General features: G+C 38.4%; 1 protein-coding gene across 1 annotated transcript in view; it reads right to left on the bottom strand.

Moving 5' to 3' along the window:
• PDZD8 (PDZ domain containing 8) overlaps positions 1 to 20,055 on the bottom strand; it is a 61,643-nt gene that overhangs the window by 8,873 nt on the left and 32,715 nt on the right. The window lies entirely within an intron of this gene.

The raw sequence follows: 20,055 nt of genomic DNA, 5'->3' as shown, positions 1-20,055 counted from the left end.
ATAACAAAAATGTTATTTTAATGTAAAATTTAAGATGAGGTTATAAGATCATCCAAATGAGTCATGATTTTGAAACAAATCTGACATCTCCATTGGAAGCAAAAACACACACAGACATAGGTTGCGTGCTGTCAATTCCAACAACATCACATACTAACTTCTGTCCTCACAGAAACTCAGGTGGATGCTTTTAAGTTCCATCAAAATCTAAGTGTTACCCTATTCCAAAAAATAAGATAGAATTAAGGCAAAGTTAACATCTATAAATCTTTGCAAACAGTGAACATTTGCTTTTGTTTCTTTTAGAGAACAAGGAAAATCTGTTTCGACAGTGTCCCAAGTGAGGATAGAGATTTCTATCACAACACTATCCCCTCTTAAACAGTCATCTGGAAACAGCTATAGAATTTGTCTCTAAATTTAGGCCAAATCCCCAAATCTATGGCTATCTATGTAAGCTATGTAAACTCCAAGGTCCTGAGGCCATTGAGAGCACAGGACCCTACTTTCCCCACAGGTTGGAAGCACTGCAATTAATAGCTGCATACTTACTGGTTAGCACTACTGTGGAGAACACCTAAACTAAACTCCAAGACAGGTATGCAAGGTGTAATGGGAATGTGGGGCAAGTAAAAACTGCTCTTGGGTGAATGATTCTGAGAAGCTTTTCCGTAAGGAGATGGCATTTAATTTATGTCTTAAATCATGAGAAGAATTTGAGCTTAATCATGGTTAAAGTGGAGGGTGTGGGATGGGCAGGAGTGGTTACCATTCTAGACCATGGTGAGAGTGTTAGAGCAGAGATGGAGACACTTCTCAGGGCACATCAGAAAATTAAAACTATCATCAAGATTGTCAACTGACATTTAATAGAAGTGAAAATTCCTAACTCACTTAGAACAGAACATGTTTTACTGGGAAATAGCAGTAGCATCTCATAGGACATCTCATAGAATCCTACATATTCTGATTATCTTAAAAAGGTCCTCCAGGGCCTCCCTGGTGGTGCAGGAGGTTAAGATGCAACCTATGAAGCTATCTGCAGCCACTGCAGCACGAGTTCAATCCCTGGCCAGGGAGCAATCCACATGGCGCAGCAGACCTCTCCTGTCTCGCCTGCTGCTCCCCTCAGCAATGTATGTCAGTCTGCCTGTTCTGTTCCCCACTCTGTCTCTGGTGAATCCTCTCACCCCAAACCTTTGGCCTGTACCCCAGCTCTTAAATGCATAAATAAATAAATCTTAAAAAGTCCTCTAATATATTAACTTGCAATATATTATATATATGTATGTAGTTTGCAAAATCTATTATCTGTTTACTATAAACATGTTCCTTAAACATGTACCTTGTGGCATTACTAATATTTTATAAAAGGAGAAATGAAATTAATAATACTTATTGAACACTTACTATATGTTTGGCAAAACATATATTAATGCTTGCCAACCTCCCCTCTCTTTGAGTGTCTCTGCAATCCCCCAACCCCCAGTGCAATGAGTGGGAACATGGCTCTGCTGCTCTGCCTCATTTGATGGTTCAGGGGCACACAACTGACCCAGCTGGACCCATCAAGAGATCCTTCCTGAACTGTGGAAATTCACATTCAGAAATTCCTTGAATGGACTAAACACAAATATAACTGTAGGCATCTGTGTATCTTCATATTGTTTGGGAAGTAAAAAAAGCCAGTCTGCAGAGCAAAGAATAAAGCACATAAATAGTCAGGAACAAAGAAGACAGAGAGAGGCCTGGCAGTGGTTTAGTTCTCTGTTCTGAATTTATTTCTAAGGCTTGGATGCACTCCTGCTTTAATATGTGGCTCTAACTCTGACAAATATGAACAGAGGCCCTGACATCTGCCCATAGGATCCATGAAACGCCCTGGTATCCTCCGAGTAAGTATCCCTTTTTGCTTAAGTTCGTTTTAGTGGGTTTCAAACATGATCTTGCTTAGCAGGTATTGTATTACAGTGTCATACAATATTACAGTAGGGCCTCCCCGGTGGCGCGGCGGTTGAGCGCTGGGTTGCGAAGCTGCCCGCAGCCTCTGCAGTGCCGGTTCGATCCCCGGCTGCTCCCCGGCCACCGGAGGAGGGTCCCACATGGCGCGCTAGACCTCTCCTGCCGCCCGCTGCTCCCCTCAGCAGTGTACTTCAGTCTTTCTGCCTGTTCTGCATCCTGCTCTGACTCTGGTGAATTCTCTCACCCTCCCGCGTTTCTGACTGTACCCAGTGCTTGTATGAATAAATAAATAAATAAATAAATAAATAAATATTTAAAAAAAAAATTACAGTATACCCAATGTGCTGTATTTATTAGAACGTAGCTATTAAAATGTAAAGTTACAAGTGAATTACAAAGATAGAAAGAATGTAAAGTGTTTTCTCTGTGGCTTAGCCTGCATCAACTGATCCGCATTTTGTTGAAAACAAAAGGTAAATTTCTACTGAAATAGAGATACCATTCCAGTAATTTTTATATGACATAGAAGAAAGTAGTTTATCAATTGTTTAGAACTGCTGACAGATGCTGACTAAATAGCAATTACATGACAGCTCATCACAAGTAATACATACAAGATTGCAGACAGCCTACATTTAACTTCATCAATAATGTCAGGCACAGGTTTAAAATTTCTAGCAGTATGTGCATCTATCCGTGGAGTGCAATTTAGTAAAAACACCAAGATAGCCTTTAAGAGCTCTGATACTCTGACATCCTTTTAGCCTTGTGGGGCCCAGCTGGGATGCCTTACTTTTACCTGGGGGGAAAACAACATATTGATTTTTTAATCTTTTCCTAACATGGACATAATTTTACAGAACGAGTAAGAAAGAGGATATATTTTAATAACACTTTGATATAATTCTTTTATTTTACAAACGGTTCTTTCCTACGTGAGCTCATAACACGGAGAAAAAAAAGTAAAAATGCAAGAAAGAATAAAAGAATTATTAAGGGGAAAGATCCCAAATTATTTTGACCAGGTGTAGTCTGAATATTTTTTCATGAAGAAAGTTTCTCAATGCATCATGAAGATTATTTCCCAACTCCCTTTGCAATGGAAGTAGTAAGAGGGAGGTGTGACGTAAGACACAATCATCAGTACATCTATATACACAACACCAGTATTAAAACTGAACTTTTAACAGCAGGCTTTTAAATGCAGATAACCATTCCCACTCTTCCTGGCCCATAATATAAACCAGTAACTATTCTACCAGAATTTTCATATCACAATTAAAAGATAAAAGATGCACATGACCTTCAGACACACCAGTGCATTCTATAATGGCTCTCCCTCCAAATGTTGACATTTTCAAAAAATACCGAAGTTGACCCAAGAAATACACAATTTCTATCACTTACAACAAAGTTATTAAGGAAGACAAGTACTACACTAACTGATTCACTGATTCATTCAATTGCTTGGGAACTGTGTGCTAGATCTGTGGGTAAAGCCATGAACAGCACAGATGAGTGTCCCTAGCCTCAAGGCGGCAGCAAAGGTAAGCACAAGCTAATAATTACATATTTTTTTGTAACTTAATGGCAGACACTTAGCAGAAAAAAAATTTTCAAAAAAATAAACTCAACATTTGAAGAATGAATAGGTGTTTGCAAGCCATGTCATGAGAAGACACAATATATCTAACAGATGGAAGGGAGGAGAGGAGAGGAGAGCTTGCATGGTGTATTTGAAGATCTGAAGAGTGCTCAGTGTAACAACAATGTGACAAGTTCTGCCTATGTGAAGAGGGAAGGAGGCACTCTTGGTTCATTCAACTAAAAGATCTTTCCAAAGAAAGAAGCAATATGATACTATTCCCATAACTAATTTTATGTAATAAATGATACCTGAGGCACAGAAGACATCTGAAAGCATTAGCTAATGCTGCAATGTGACTGGAAACTTGAATGCAAGTGATGCTTAACACTTACTCTGATCCATTCTAAAAAAATTTTTTTAATCCCAATTTCATAAATATCAACCTAAGAGGAAGGTTATTTTTTGGTTTAAAAAAAAAAAAAAAACCCAAAAAGACAAATGTATTTCATTTTGGTTGCTGTCTATAAAACAAAACCTTTATAAAACATTTCATAAAAATACATGTATTTGTAAACAATTAAATGCTTCTTTCAGAGGCCACTACCTGACTATCCATATTCCCAAAGCTCAAGTACTTTAAACTTAAAATCTAAAGCTATAAAGCACAACTCTAGAGATTCTCCCATTGATACATTTTATTTATTTCAACCAAACCTGAATGCTGAGAAAGACGCACGTCATAATTCACTAAATGAACACTGAGGCCTTATGAGAGCAATAAGTTCTTGTTTTTTTCCCAGGGAACTGTGTGGTTTAGGTGAGTGAACAGGTGAGATGGAGAGACTGCTCAGGCCGACCCCTACCGGTAATTATGAAAAGACAGAACATTCGATTTCTGAACGCCTGACTGTAATTGACAAAATGCTACGAAGCACAGAAATAGGTCTGACTTGGGCAGCAAAGTTTTAGATTTGAGTTCCAGGTGGCTAGACCCAGCCTTGCTACCTGCCTGATCTCAGGGCCCATTTCGCAGGGAAGAAGGTATCTGAACTATATTTTTTCCACTCATTTGGGAAAACTGATGCCCAATTTCCCTTTCTCAATTCTTCCCTCTTCCATGTAATGGATAAAGATTCCCAAGCTACTCACCAAAAATCCAGGACAACAAGGTTAAACAGGGAAAAGAAATCACACTGAACACGGCTCTTTCAGGTGGCCAGGAACTGGATCATTGCAGACAGTGATGACTGGACCCGCAGAAGGACTTCTCACAGGAGCTTTCTTTTTTGGGGAGCATGGTGATGCAAGATGGCCAAGTAACAAAACAGCATGTGGCTCTAGAAGAGGGAGGCCTTGAAGAAGGCCTCCCTCATAGTGTAATCCTCATTAAATTTTGGGGGGAGAGCATTTCTCACTTACTGCAGTATTTTCCAACTATTGCTACACTGATTTTATTGCATAGACTTTTAAAAATTTGCAAACATATAACTTTCAGTTACCATATGGGAAATGCCATATTCCTGTCAAATCAACACCTCTATCTTTTTCTTCTCCAAGTCTCTTTTCAGTACTGGGCAGCGCTCTATCCTCACTGACTTTGTCACAGGCTAGAGTTCTGCTTTCCCCACTGTTTTTTAAAAACTCTTACCACCTAGGGCTCATCCTCACTTCCTAATTATTAACCACCCCAGAAAATTGTACTGTTATTGCTGAAGGGAGGCAGCAACAAGGTTGTTAAAAATTTTAGGGCCATATTTCAGATTTTACCATCCATCACATTTAAAAGTCACAATTATGACCAATGAGCCCACTAATTCCATTAGTACCCCGCTAAACACTCATAAGGAGAAGCATGTATGAATGCTCTTTCCTGATGAAAGACTACTTTGAAAAATTTACAATCTAGTACCTTCCTTGTTCTGTTGGAGTTTCACGGGTCTGAAATGAAGATGACCGAGAATTTATTTGAGTCCTTGGAAGCAATGTAATATAATTATTCCATAGCCAAGGATTCCGTGAAACATTTCAGCTTACATTTTCTGTATTGTAAAAACTGCTGGTGCTTAAAAAAGAACTCAGTTTGGATGCACATGTTCATACCACCCTTTTCATAGAAAGTGTAACACTTGAAACAGACATATGGCAAATGTGTTGTTTTTATCTACTGACATAAAAATTACTATCAACTCCCAAAGAACTTTTCAAAGGCCAGTCATTAAAGTTTAATAATCCATAAAGGTATAAATTAAAACAGATCTCAAACCCTTAAGCCAGATATATGAAAAATAATCTGTTAGCTGAGACATACTATTGCAGAAGTAAACTTTCACATCCTAACTGCCCCAAATGAATACAAAAAACATTTTTATAAAAATTCTTAGGTCTCCCTGGTGGCCTACGGGTTAAGTCTCAGGGCTATCACCACTTCAGGCTGAGTTCTATAACTGGCCGGGGAGGTGACCCACATGGCACAACAGACCTCTCCTGACTCGCCCGCTGTTCTCCTTAGCAGTGTATTTCAGTAAATCTGCCTGTTCTGTTCCCCACTCTGTCTGGTGAATATTCTCACCCCCTATACCTCTGGCCTGCACCCCAGTTCTTTTATGCAAAAATTTTATTTATTTTTTTTTTATTTTTTTTTTTTTTTTATAGAGGCATGTTTATTTATTTATTTATCTGTTTGTTTGTTTGTTTTTGTTTATACATGCACTGGGTACAGTCAGAAGCGCGGGAGGGTGAGAGAATTCACCAGAGCCAGAGCGGGGAGCAGAGCAGGCAGAAGGACCGAAGTACACTGCTGAGGGGAGCAGCGGGCGGCAGGAGAGGTCTGCGCGCCATGCGGGACCCTCCTCCGGTGGCCGGGGAGCAGCTGGGGATCGAACCGCGCCGCAGAGGCCGCGGGCAGGTTCGCAACCCAGCGCTCAACCGCTGCGCCACCGGGGAGGCCCTATGCAAAAATTTTAAAACAAAAAGTTCTTAAAAGGGGCAGATTTTAAAAATACACGAAATAAATCCCCAATTCTCCTGCATAGATTCTACATAGATTCTACATTTTGTCAGCAAAATGTCTATATTTTTCAGTAATCATCTCTTACTGGGTAGTAAATAACAACACTGTAGTCAGCTCCTCCTCAGCAGGAGGCCAGATTTAAAATTCTGTTTTAAAGAAAACCTGCAGAGTTGGGATAGTTTTGTATTCAGTGTTTGGTCTGAATTCTAGCTCTAACATTTACTTGTTTTGTGGCCTCAGACAAGTAAGTGGTTTAGCCTTTGTGAATGTTACTTGTAAAAAGGGAATGCTAATAATGACCACCACACTGGGCTGGAGTCAGGATTAAACAAACGATGGACCTAAATGTCAGCAGAATCCAAGTACTCCCATGCTCTCTCCTCTAGTAGATCAGGAGGACTTTTTTGGATGAAAATACAAGTGAGGCCCTTCAATCTTTGAAAGGTTTCAAAAGCAACTAGATGGAAAATAGGACTTCATCATTTGGTCATCTCATCAAAGATACAACAAAGACCTAAAAATATGAGGAAAAAGTAAAGTCTACTATATCAATACAATTGACCTGAGAGATCTAAAGAATGAAAATGATCCTTTGCCCAGGTTCAAAAGGCTGTTCAGAAAATATTACAGCTGAATGATTACCTTGCCGTACACTTAGGTTTCTCCATTCTCTTTTTTAATCTGATTGAAGTCTTTATTAATGTTTTGATTTGAAAGTAATTTAAATTTTATACAGCAAATCCAGTGGAATAAGAAGCTCTGAAAAGTATGCAAAGGCTAAGGTTGTTATGGAAACAATAGAGTGGAACAGGATTGCCCTTTTTAATTCCTTTGTCAAACAGAAATAGCTCTGAGTCTGAATGACCAAGCCAACCCTCAGCTTCATATAGTATCACTGTACTTCTGCAGGGTGATATCCATCGTATTACAAAAGTGTGAGAACCTTCGAGACAAACCGATTGTTGTTATGAAAATAACTTCATGGAATACTGAATATACATGCCCTGACATAAATTATAGGTTTCATTACAACATAACAAATAGGAAAAATCCTAAATGTTCATCAATAAGTAACTGGTTAAATAAAAACGGTGACAGTGGGATATCATGCAAACAAAAAACCGATCATACATGTATATGGGGGCTAGATATATGCCTTCAGTACATTGTTAAGTAAGAATAAGGTAGGTTATAAAACAGATGACCTCATTTTATTCTTTAAAGAGCACATAAGCACACCCTGAACAATGTGTATATCCATGTGTTTATACATTTTTCTAAAATATTAACAGTGGTTTTTCTGGGTAGTGGGATTATGGTTCATTTTTGCAGTTTTCTTTATAGCTTTCTGAATTTTATTTAAATGAGAAATAATAGCTCATACCATTTATAGACACTATCACTTTTATCTTATAGCAGTTAATGATTTTATTGCCAAAATATGCAGGTCTCCTCAAACTTCACAAATGAGAGTATCATCACAAAATATAAACTCTGCTTCATGATACCTATTTCTGTCTGCTCCTGGCTTCCTTCTTAGACTTCTGACAACATTCTCAGTGTTACAAAAGGTAATTCACACATCATTCATTTAGGAAACAAACCATCTGTCTACACTCTAAGAGTCACCTGATAACCTTCAAAGAAATATAATGAATTACCCAGAAGCAGTCTTATTTACAGTGATTAATGAAACATTCTTATCTCTTCCAGTATAGAGCACACTGTTTTATATGTAACAGCTTTCAAATATAACCACCTATTTGCCTAGTACAATCCAATATCAATGTAAATCAACATACTTACAAATGAGAAACACTGCTGTTCCCAAAGCCACTTTAAACTCTATTCCTGTTCAATATTTATGTGGAGAATATGCAATACCTATGGAAATACTAAGAACTGATTTAATAGGACAAATTAAGTGTTGCTGCTGCTGCCCTTTCTACAAAATATCCGATACAAAATATCAGGTAACATATAAACACAGGCACCAAAGAGGTAATAAGTAGGTCAAATTCACTAATGGTTGCTATTAAAGATATTACATGCCAGATACAGTGCTAAGTATTTTACAGAAATGTAACCCTTCTATCCTATTAGTATTCCCTCTATTTTATTTTTATTTTTTTTAAAGATTTATTCATACAAGAACTGGGGTATAGGCCAGAGGTGGAGAGGGGGGTGAGAAGATTCACGGAGCAAACAGGTAAATCGACTGAAGCACAATGCTGAGGGGAGCAGTGGGCAAGACAGGAGAGGTCTGCCACGCCATGTGGGAATCTCTCTGGCCAGCCGGGAATAGAACATGAGCTGCAGAGGCTGCAGTCAGCTTCACAGCGCCGCGCTCAACCCGCTGCGCCACAGGGGAGGCCCTATTCTCTCTATTTTAAAGATTACAAGACAACTTGCTCATAGTCATAAAACTAGAATGAAGGAACTTGGATTGAAACCCACCATGCGTGGAGGTGACGTAGTTAAGAGCACCGGCTCTGGTGTCACTGCCTGGATATACGGACTGTACCACTTGCTTGTTAGCTGACTGATTTTGATAAGTTACTTTCTATGTGTCTGTTTCCTCATATATGATGGAGATAATATAGTTCCTATTCTCATAGGGTTGTTAACAAGAATTAAATGGTAAATGCATGTAAAGTCTTAAAATTAAATAAGCTACTCATATATTGTTACCATTTCTAACTACCACTGGAGTCAGTGTGGGCCAGAAGTTGGATACTACTGCAAGATCGCTAGTAATAACTACCACTTTCCTAAATGGTTTATCTCCAGGTTCTGGATCCTACATGAGTATATGACTCAGAAAACAAGTTATTTGGCTTGGTGGGTTCCTACAGGAAGGATGCCTTACTGAACTAGGATGTTTAATTCATAACAAAGTAAAGACTGGAATCAGTTCTATGCGGACTGTAGTAAACTGGAGGAGGGTCTGACAAATGGAATCAGAAAACAGTGTTTTAGTTTACTAATATCATTAATCTGTCTGCAAAAGGTCTTTTAAAAAAGATATTTAATTGGGCCTCCCCGGTGGCGCAGCAGTTGAGTGCTGGACTGCAAAGCTGCCCGCAGCCTCTGCAGCGCCGGTTCGATCCCCGGCCGCCAGGCGAGGGTCCCACATGGCACGCAGACCTCCCCTGCTGCCCGCTGCTCCCCTCAGCAGTGTACTTCGGTCCTTCTGCCTGTTCTGCTCCCCGCTCTGGCTCTGGTGAATTCTCTCACCCTCCCGCGCTTCTGACTGTACCCAGTGCTTGTATAAATAAATAAATCTTAAAAAAAAAATTTAATCCTTAAAAATAAATAAATAATAAAATAAAAAAGATATTTAGAGTCTTGAGACTTTACTGTGAAATGATTCTGCTGATCTTTAGTCTACATTTATAGAATCTACTCAAAAAAGATCTTTAAAAAGAGCATACACCACCCCAAAAGTGTTCAACTTGACAGTAAGCTGCTCAAGAGTTCAACAGCATCGAAATTGTAAAAAGAAAAAAGTCAACTGAAGTAGCATGTGAAAAAAAAATCATCTCTGGACAGATCTTTGACAGTAACGGCAGCTCAAAGCCAACAAGTTCTGAATGAGATCTTCTTTCTCCCCTCATGGCCCCAGTCTTTCTGAATTCCTCTCTCACAATCCACTTTAAATTAAGCCACATTTGATTCTACATTGCATTTTCATTGCCATCAATCTGATTCAGACTTTCATTACCCCTCACCTTTACTATTTCAAGTCTCCCTTGTCAAATCATCCGTGACTTTATCCATTTGCTGCCAGGTTTGATAAACCTATTACTTACCACCTACGATATGCCAGGTATAGTGCCACACATTTTAGTTAACAGTCTCCTTTAGCCCTCACACAACCATTTGAAGCACAATTAATCCCATTTTACAGAGAAAGTACTTGTGGCTGAGAGGGACTTAGTGACACTGTCAACAATAAGTGACCTAGCTAAGACTCAAATCCAAAGCCAAGTCTAACTAAAGCAAGATTCTGATGAGATTTCACTCTAAAAGTCTTCGAAAGTCCTATTTTTCTGGATAATAACATTCAAATTTCTTTAACCTGATGTTTAAAGCACTTCTATAACATGTTCCAGTCCTTTTATTCTTATTTTACATACTTTTTCCACACTACCATGTTCTTTAGCCAAGCTGGACAACTCACTGTACCCTAAACATATTCAATATTCTCTTTTATTTGGGTTTGCCCATGTCTTCCAACTTGAAATGCCCTCCCTTCTATGTCAAAATCCTACATATACTCTGAGAATTGTCTCAGATGTCACCTTCTTAACACAGTCTTTCCTGATTTTTCTAAAAGAATGCTACCTCCCCTTCATCAGAACCTTGCTCTGAAACTCTCTCAGCAAGCTCAGATGCTATAGTAATATGGATACTCAATGTACTGCTGAACTTGTTTCCCCGCAGCTTACCTTCCTTGAGGGAAAGGACCTTACGCCTCATACTCAGTTTCTTCTTTCTCATCTTCAGTGTTTTACATTAATTTGACTTGGAGAGCTGATGTTTCTATATTTTAATCTGTTTCTACTCTGTTCACGTTATTTCACAATCATATTATTAAACATACTTAGCAATCAGTAACAGAGAATGCATCCCTCATTTTTAACCAAGATAAACTTTAAGAGTGGAAATGCTACAATAGGATTTGCTACTAAAGCTCAAAGACTTTTAGTTTATTTAGGAAGTGAAATTATAGAAGATTACATATGGTTAAAATTTCATTGAGGTCCCTACTGCATTCGCAAATATTATCAAATTGAATTAAATCAGAGTTTTCATAAAAACTGACATTTTCAAAAATGCCTTATTTGCTTTAATCTTTCTCTTCCTTTTGATAAGATTAAGACTGTAAATGGCAAATGGTTAAACAGGAGTACCAAAATGCTATCTGCAAGGTATCTGGTCTTAAACAAACACACTAAAATGCCAACTCTGAAGCACCTGGTCTAATGTATTTATAAATTTGTCTCAAATGTTCTTATTTGAAAGTAGTGCTTTAGAGAGTACTTTGTATGTACATCCATGAATAGATCTGGATAGATATTATTCAGCAAGACTTCTAAAATTCTCCAAAACTTAGGGAAGTAAGGCAAGTAAAATTTTAGATAGTCATTTTATTTAGACTACAATGTCCTATGTACATAAAGAAGTTCTTTTGATGTTTTAAATGTCATTATACCATTATATATCATATCTGTGAACTAAAATCCTCACTCTAAAATCACAGGCTTTTAACAGAAGGAATATTGAACAGTAATTTTAAACATTTTTATTTGGTTAGAACACACATCAAAGACAGGTTTGAAGAGCAAGAAATGTGACTAAGTTATTCTGAAACCCAAAGGTCTGGAAGAAAAAGGGTTATGGGCAAATGGAGGCTCACAGCCAGACATCAAGGTTCAGAACCCCCAGACACATTTAGTGATCACCTACTAAATGCCAAGTGCTGTGAATAAAACATCATGGTACCTGCTATAAAGGAAGATACTGGTAGAAATGACACCGATTGAAATCATTATACAAATATAAATGTGAAATCTTGGTATCACTAAAGAGTTTCATGCTCATTTGGGAAGGTTTTCCAGTGGCCTGATGATCCATCAGTTGGTGTACTGGTCAGGGTCTGATAAGGAAATAAAACATCCCAGTGTTTCAAACAGAGGGATTTTTAAACAAAGAATGTCTAGTGATGGAAGAACTGAGAATCAAACAGGAGACAGTCAAGTGATTCAGACATTAGCAAGAGCCAGAAGTCCCTACCGACCTGAGGTTGGGAGGACAGAGTGAGGAGGCAGGATCAATACAGGCTAGGGCTGGAGTATTAGCAGAAGCTGGAAACATGATGGACCTATCCTGTGAGAAGCATGAAGCTGCGGAGGAGAAACAGCAGCTACCAGACATGTTATCCAAAGCAGAGAAAATGAGGAAGAACACCTTGGCTTCCCCAGTCCACTTTCATTTCCCATCAGACCTTCATGTTGGTCAGCCGGAAGTTGGCCGACACCGAAGCCTTAGAAATAGTCACTGGAGGTGAGCCCTCTCATGACAAGGTGCAAGAGAAGGGCCTGAGAAGTATCTGAGGGTAAACAAGCTAAGGGACAGCACAAGAAGAGATCTGAAAAACGGGGCTAGGAAAACGTGCCGGGGGTGGGGTGCACATGTACAGAGGCCGTGTGCTGGACAGAGGATGGCAAGGATGAAGGAATGCAAGGTGGCGAGCATGGCTAAAGCAGAATGAGAAGCCAAAGGAAGAGACACCAGGCAAGGGAGGTTTGGTCAGCTAAATCAAGGAAGTTGTCCTTATTCTAGGAGCAGGAAGAAATCATTAAGAAAATTAAGGGAACTGACAGGATCAGACTGGTATTTCAAAGTAACGGTCCTCCCCTCCCAGGCCCCTCCTACAACGCTCAGTCAAGCCCAACAAGCCAGGAACCTCTAGGGGTAGGACACAGAGCACACACCCAGCATATCCGTGCTTCTGTTTAGTCTACGAGTACATAGTATGCCAGTAATATTAAAGACCTCTTAAATATCTTTCTTCTAGCATTTATCATCTGATTATCGCTACGGACATGAGATTTGTCTTCAGAGTCTCAAAGACTTAGTTCCTTGCTCAGTAAATTTGCTGACCGTTCTGTTTACTTTGTGTATTTATATTTCCATTAATCATTCACCCATCTTTGATTTTTCAGCTGAAGAATATTAATTTTTTCCCATTCATTTTCTTTATATAGCTATCTGATGTCCATGCTAATTTTAGTTCCTTCTCCCCCTCTTATCTTGCTGTTATAAATTTTGTGTATTATAAAAAACAGAAATGCACAAATAATTCTCTGTGAGAATTTCATGGCTTTTAAATAAGCATGTTCATTTTGTGCCACCCACTTTCATTAAAAATTGAATTTCTTTTTTTGTAGGCACAACATATTGTCTTTTTTTTTTTTAAGATTTATTTATTTATACAAGCACTGGGTACAGTCAGAAGCGCGGGAGGGTGAGAGAATTCACCAGAGCCAGAGCAGGGAGCTGAACAGGCAGAAGGACCAAAATACACTGCTGAGGGGAACAGTGGGCGGCAGGAGAGGTCTGCACGCCATGTGGGACCCTAGCCCAGTGGCTGGGGATCAAACCGGCGCTGCAGAGGCTGCGGGCAGCTTCGCAACCCAGCGCTCAACGTTGCGCCACCGGTGAGGCCCATATTGTCTATTTCTTTAAGTATCTTAAGTCTCAACTATTTTAACCATAGTTTAGAATTCCCTATTGTTCTGAAAGCTCTTTTCATATTTTATAGCTCGTAACTTGGCATTTCCTAGTAAAGTTTAGAGCGATGTGCAAATCTGAACATTATATTGTACATTTCTTCTTCTGTTCTATACTGCTCAATACAGCAGTCACTAGCTGAACTGTAATAGTCTGTGAAAGTAAAATATATACCACATTTCAAAGATTTGGTGTGAAAATATATACAAAATATCTCTTTAATTTCATGTTGATTACATGTTGAAATGAAATGTTTTGGGTGTATGAATCATGTAAAACATTACTAAAATTAATTTCACTTATGAAATTCAAGAAATTTTACAACTTCTTAAATTTTATATATACTTTATATACATTTTATATACTCTTTCTATACACTGTATTTCTATAGTTCTGTTTTAGATCAACTGTAAAATCTGATCAAAGTACTGGACACAATCATTTAGGATATTTACATCTGGTCATCCTTATCCTGTTTTCCATATCCTTAAGGCAGATCTGTTTGACAAAACATTCTCCTGGTAATTAGATGACCTGGGAATCTTTAGTATGGAGAATCATTGAGATCTTTCTGGAGGCTGAAAATGCATTTATTGTTTCCATTTCTTCTATATTCTTGTTCAGTATCTGCATTTGATAGAAATAATTTCCTTATATATTAAATTTCCTCCCAACTGATCTCTCTTTACAGACTGTTCCCTGTATTCAGCTGCTCTAACCTTCACTCTGGAAGTCAAAGGAAATTCACTGGCCCTATAATAAATCAGGTTCAATCTTGGGCAACTGAACATGGCTGATCTTATCATGAAGGCCCTTCCATTCAAGCCCTACCAGGCCATAGTTTTGGAGCTCCCCCTTGCCTCTGCTCTAGAATGATCCCACCAGCACCATTCAAACTGTCCCTTGCCTCTGCTCTAGAATGATCCCACCAGCACCATTCCCAAACTGTCTTTTAATTATTATAATAGTATCCACAGCTGACAATTCAGTCCACAGCTGACAATCAGTTTCGTTAGTAGGATTAAATGGAGTAAGTAGAGACAGATGTTCTAGGCAGAAGACTTTGGCTCTTTGTAAATGGTAAAGTACTTCAGGATCTCTAAAGCATTACATATGTTACATGTTTGGCTTTGTGCCTTTTTTCCCACCATGACAGTAGTTCTGAGAAAGTAGGCACCATCTCCTTAATTGCAAGGGTGTGTTCAAAAAGAAAAATGAAAGGAGCCAGATATAAATAAATGATCTTTCAGATTTAGATTCTTCAAAAAAAAAAAAAAAATGAGGCTTTCATAAGGATAGCAGTGGAAGAAAGGAAAAGTACCACTAAGTCAAACAGAAAGACAAAGTCCAGCATCTAGATGGTGAATTCTCCTGACTTTGTAATTTGGTCTGTGGGCTGATCCTATCTAAAGTCCTTGTTATAGCAGCTGCAAGTTGCAAACGTCCAGTCAACATCATATAATCCTCTCTCTAAAAGGAATACACTCATTTTGTTTAAGAGTTCCAAATTAACATTTATGGATTTTCTCAACTGCTAGCTGAATGCTCTTCAGAGATTTAATGCTTCTAATTTTTCAGGCAGACCTGAAATATAATAACATCTCCTAATGCCTTTAACCACAGTTCTCTTGGTACCTGTATATTGGGTACATATTATAGGAAGTGCTTCTACTTCTATTTATACAGAACAAAAGACTGTTCCAGTAGTTTTCTTCTGCCCATCTACTGCCTATTCAGGGATCCAAAAGACTTACTGGATTTTTAACTTTCTATCTCTAATTGCAGAAAGACATGGTCTCTTACAAAGGACAACTATAATCAAGTGTCTGAGTGCTGAGTGTGGTAGACTGGAAGGAGAGGAAGTAGGGTCAGCATCAGAAAATGTACATTAAAAAGTTTGTTTCTAAAATCAAAGCCCTGGGCCTCCTCGGTGGCACAGTGGGTCGAGTACAGCGCTGTGAAGCTGTCCACAGCCTCTTCAGCGCGGGTTCGATTCCTGGCCGGCCAGGGCAATTCCCACATGGCATGGCAGACCTCTCCTGTAGCGCCCACTACTCCCCCAAGCAGTGTATTTCGGTTGTCTGCATGTTCTGCTTCCTGCTCTGTCTCTGGTGAATCCTCTCACCCTCCCGCATCTCTGGCCTATATCTCAGCCCTTGTATACAAATAAATCAATCTTTTAAACAAATAAATTAATTAACTAACTAATTAATTAATTAAAGCTCCATTCACCCTTTCAGCCAGAATGGAGAACAAGGGAAAGAGCTAGACAGAACAGTCAGATGCCATCTGACCAATGCCTTTTCCTCTACCCCAGAATTCCCAAATTCAGAAGTTCCTTAGTCTGTTTTCACAATGCCTTCTTTTTTCCCTAAATAGATGTCTAATAAGATAGAAAGTAGGTTTTACACAGGATACTTGTTAAATTACTCTTTTTAACTTTTCCCTAATATTGGGGTTGATTCTAAGAAAAATTACCTTAAAAATAGAAACTCATCAAATAGATTTGAATTTTTTCTTGTGGTAAGACAATGGATTGGGGGCTTCCCCGGTGGTGCAGCAGTTGAGCGCTGGGTTGCAAAGCTGCTGCAGCCTCTGCAGTGCTGGTTCGATCCCCGGCCACTGGGTGAGGGTCCCACATGGCGCGCAGACCTCTCTTGCTGCCCGCTGCTCCCCTCAACAGTGTTTATCATCAGTCTGCCTGCTCTGTTCCCCGCTCTGACTCTGGTGAATTCTCTCACCCTCCTGCGCTTCTGACTGTACCCAGTGCTTGTATAAATAAATAAATAAATCTTAAAAAAAAAAAAAAAAGACAATGGATTGGCCACAAAAGGTAATCATAACACCCTTTCCCCTTACTTTCTTTTATAAAGATCGAAAAACTGAAATGACTCCATACTTTCTTATTGCTAGAGGAGACCATATGACCCAGTTCTACTCCATGAGACAGAAAGGAATCTTTGAGAGGAGTTTCCAGAAAAGCATTTCAAAAGGATAAAACCTGGCTCAGGTGTGCTTCGCCTGTGAAATGCCTTAGACCTCATCTTTTTCTTGAATGGTGAATACCAAAGGGCATATCAGACATCTGACAACCAGGAGGACAGAAACTCAATGCTAAGCTTGACAGAGGAGGAAGCCAGTAAGAGGCAGGCTCCACAAATGCAGTATTTTTGAGCTGCCTTACTAACCCAGGGCTCATCAATGTGAAAAGACTTGGCCTGCTAAGCCATTTTTCATTGGATTTTGCTAACATTTGCAGTTACTGCATTGTAACTACTCCCTCGAATCTGTGTAGGTATTACAAATCTAAAGTTGTCCCATCTATTAATGACGTCTCCCTATTAACAGTATGGTAAAGTACATGTTTCAAAAACTTGAAGGCATAATTAATATGGAAGGAATTAAGTTTCTTTCATTTTGCATATTCACTGACATTAGTGGTTTACGCCAATGAATATATTTCAACATTTAAAAAATTGATTTAATCCTGAAGACTATATTCAAAGACAGTTTCTAAAATCATTATACTTTAGGATACTTGTTCTGCAAAGTTTTGTAGTGTTGAACAAAACTTCAATTGCCCTCCCCAGTTATAAAATTCAGACATATGCAATTTAACACCCGTAGACATTTATTGCTGCTGACACTTTCAACATGATGTAATTAGTAACCTAAAATTATTTTCCCAAAACTACCCATGACATATACTAAGATCTGAAATAATGATTCAAGATTAAAGTCAAGTAACCTTTGCTACAAAATATTAAAGCTGTCTAGTCTCATCTCTTTGCAAATATGATTAGGAAACTGAAAATGCCAACAGCAAAGTCAAGTTATGATCATTTCATAATCTGGACAAAAAAATAATGCCTTTTCATGTATTTATGTATTTCAGATAAAACTGTAAAGCTGCTGATTTTATTCCTTGGAGGAGTTGCTTCAAATTGCTTGAGATGAAAATTAAAACAAAGATGAGACATGAACAACCACCAAAGAAAGGGCAGGTTTTCTGAAAAATCACATTTTGACCATGTCATTCTCATGCTCAAAATCTCCAACAGCTCCCAACCATTTCTTAAATGCACACTCTGTGGGTCAGTCGATCCTCTTTTCCCACCTTTACTTGTCCCTACTATCCTGTCCTGATCAAACTTACCCCCAAAGAATTTCACATTGTTCAATGTTTATGTTAAGGATGTTCACAACAGTAGCTACATAAAAAAAGGTGGAAACAACTGAAAAGTTAGGAATTTCCCATTAAAATATCACAAAGCCAGTATAAGTCATGTTCTTCAAAAGCATGGTGATGTTTATGGACCTATTTAAGAAATTGGGAATTTTGACTTTTTTTAAAATGCTATGAACAATTAATTACATACTATTAGAGAAAAATCAAGAACATTATTACCACTATAAAACAGGTAGCCAGTACAGTTCAAAAGTACCTACTCATCAGTATAATGAAGACATAGTAAGAGATGGTTCCTCTGTTGGCTACAATTATCACAGGATTGGCCATGAAGAGTTAAGTGTGATAGAAAATATTAAATACTTGTTATTAGATACATCTTTAAAGAATGCAACTATAATTTATGCAAAACCTAACAATGTACTAAATAAGATTTTATCTTATATATAAATCAATAACAGACTATTAGATTTAGGTAAATTCCAAGAAGCATTATATAACTGCTATAAAAGCTGCTATGCAGAGTATTCAGAAAATACCAACTCAACTTTGAAAAGAATAACCAGAGAAAATTTTTATTCATTTAAGAATCTAAATAACCCAACAAGTCCAAATAAAACATGTTAATAATGCAAAGCACTGTTTTTTATTTTAATTATAGTACTTAAGAGTATGTTAAAGGCCTTTACATTTTATTTTTCAGTCTTGCAATTTAGGTGATAGCCTATTTTAACAGATATCACAACAGCAACAGAATTCTAAAAGCAAATACCTAAAGTTTACAACCAAATTAATCCTCTGCCTTCTACTTCTTTGGCTTCCACCTACTTAATATAAACAATGGCTCCTCAAAATGTCTACCTGATGCCTCTTTACATTTACTCCTTTCTTTCTACAATCCTTTACACAGCACAACATTTTTCACAAAATGTATATAAGATCATGTCACTTCTCATCTTAAAACTCTCTCACTACAAATAATAAAATTCTAACACCTCATCATGCCCTACTAGATCAATCATGAATCAGCCTCATTTATCATTTTCCAGCTATACCAGCCTTATCTCTGTTCCTCAAACTAACATATCTTTAGACATTTGTTGTTCCCTTTGCCTGAACCGCCTTCCACTCACTCTCACTTACACACAGGCCTCTCTCCTCTTTATGATGTGGGCCTCACTTCCCATGTAAAGTTGTCAGATTCAGCAAATAAAAGTGGGGGATAGACTTATGTTAAAAAAATTTTTTTTTCGGGCCACCCCTGTGGCGCAGCGGTTGAACGCTGTGTTGCGAAGCTGCCCGCAGCCTCTGCAGCGCTGGTTCGATCCCCCGCTGTTCCCGGCCACCGGAGGAGGGTCCCACATGGCCCGCAGACCTCTCCTGCCGCCCGCTGCTCCCCTCAGCAGTGTACTTCGGTCCTTCTGCCTGCTCTATTTCCTGCTCTGGCTCTGGTGAATTCTCTCACCCTCCGGCGCTTCTGACTGTACCCAGTGCTTGCATAAATAAATCTTTAAAAAAAAATTTTTTTTTCCAAGTTTATTTGAAATTCAAATTTACTGGGTATCTTGTATTTTCTCTGGCAAATCTGCTCCAGTGGCATCTCTTCAGAGGCTTTCCCTATTGTGACCAGATCTACAGTGTCCTTTGTCCTAACTCCTAACTTCTTTGTTATAGCTATTTTCCTCACAGTACTTGTTAATCTTTGAAAATTACTGTTTACTTCCTTAGTTTACTCATTTATTGCTAAGTTCTACCTCTATCCTAAAGTGTAATTCACTTCTCCCCTCTTGATTACAACCCTCACACCAAGCTTCTAATCATGTTAGCAGCACAAAAACAGGTCCTGTCTTTTCCTGAACTGTTTCTCCAACATCTAAAACAGTGTCTAGCACAAAGTCAGTGCTCCTTAAAATACCTGTTGAATGAATGAATGCACTGAATTTACATATTTCTAAGGTATTTAGAACTATTTCCTTCTAATTTTATAACTGTGAAACAATTTTAAAG

The sequence above is a fragment of the Talpa occidentalis genome, unplaced genomic scaffold (assembly GCF_014898055.3).
Source record: "Talpa occidentalis isolate TD23 unplaced genomic scaffold, MPIMG_talOcc4v2.1 talOcc4.8, whole genome shotgun sequence".
In the NCBI taxonomy this organism is placed as follows: domain Eukaryota; kingdom Metazoa; phylum Chordata; class Mammalia; order Eulipotyphla; family Talpidae; genus Talpa; species Talpa occidentalis.
The sequence above is the reverse complement of the archived record's forward strand: the minus strand, read 5'-3'. Positions and strand labels throughout refer to the sequence as shown.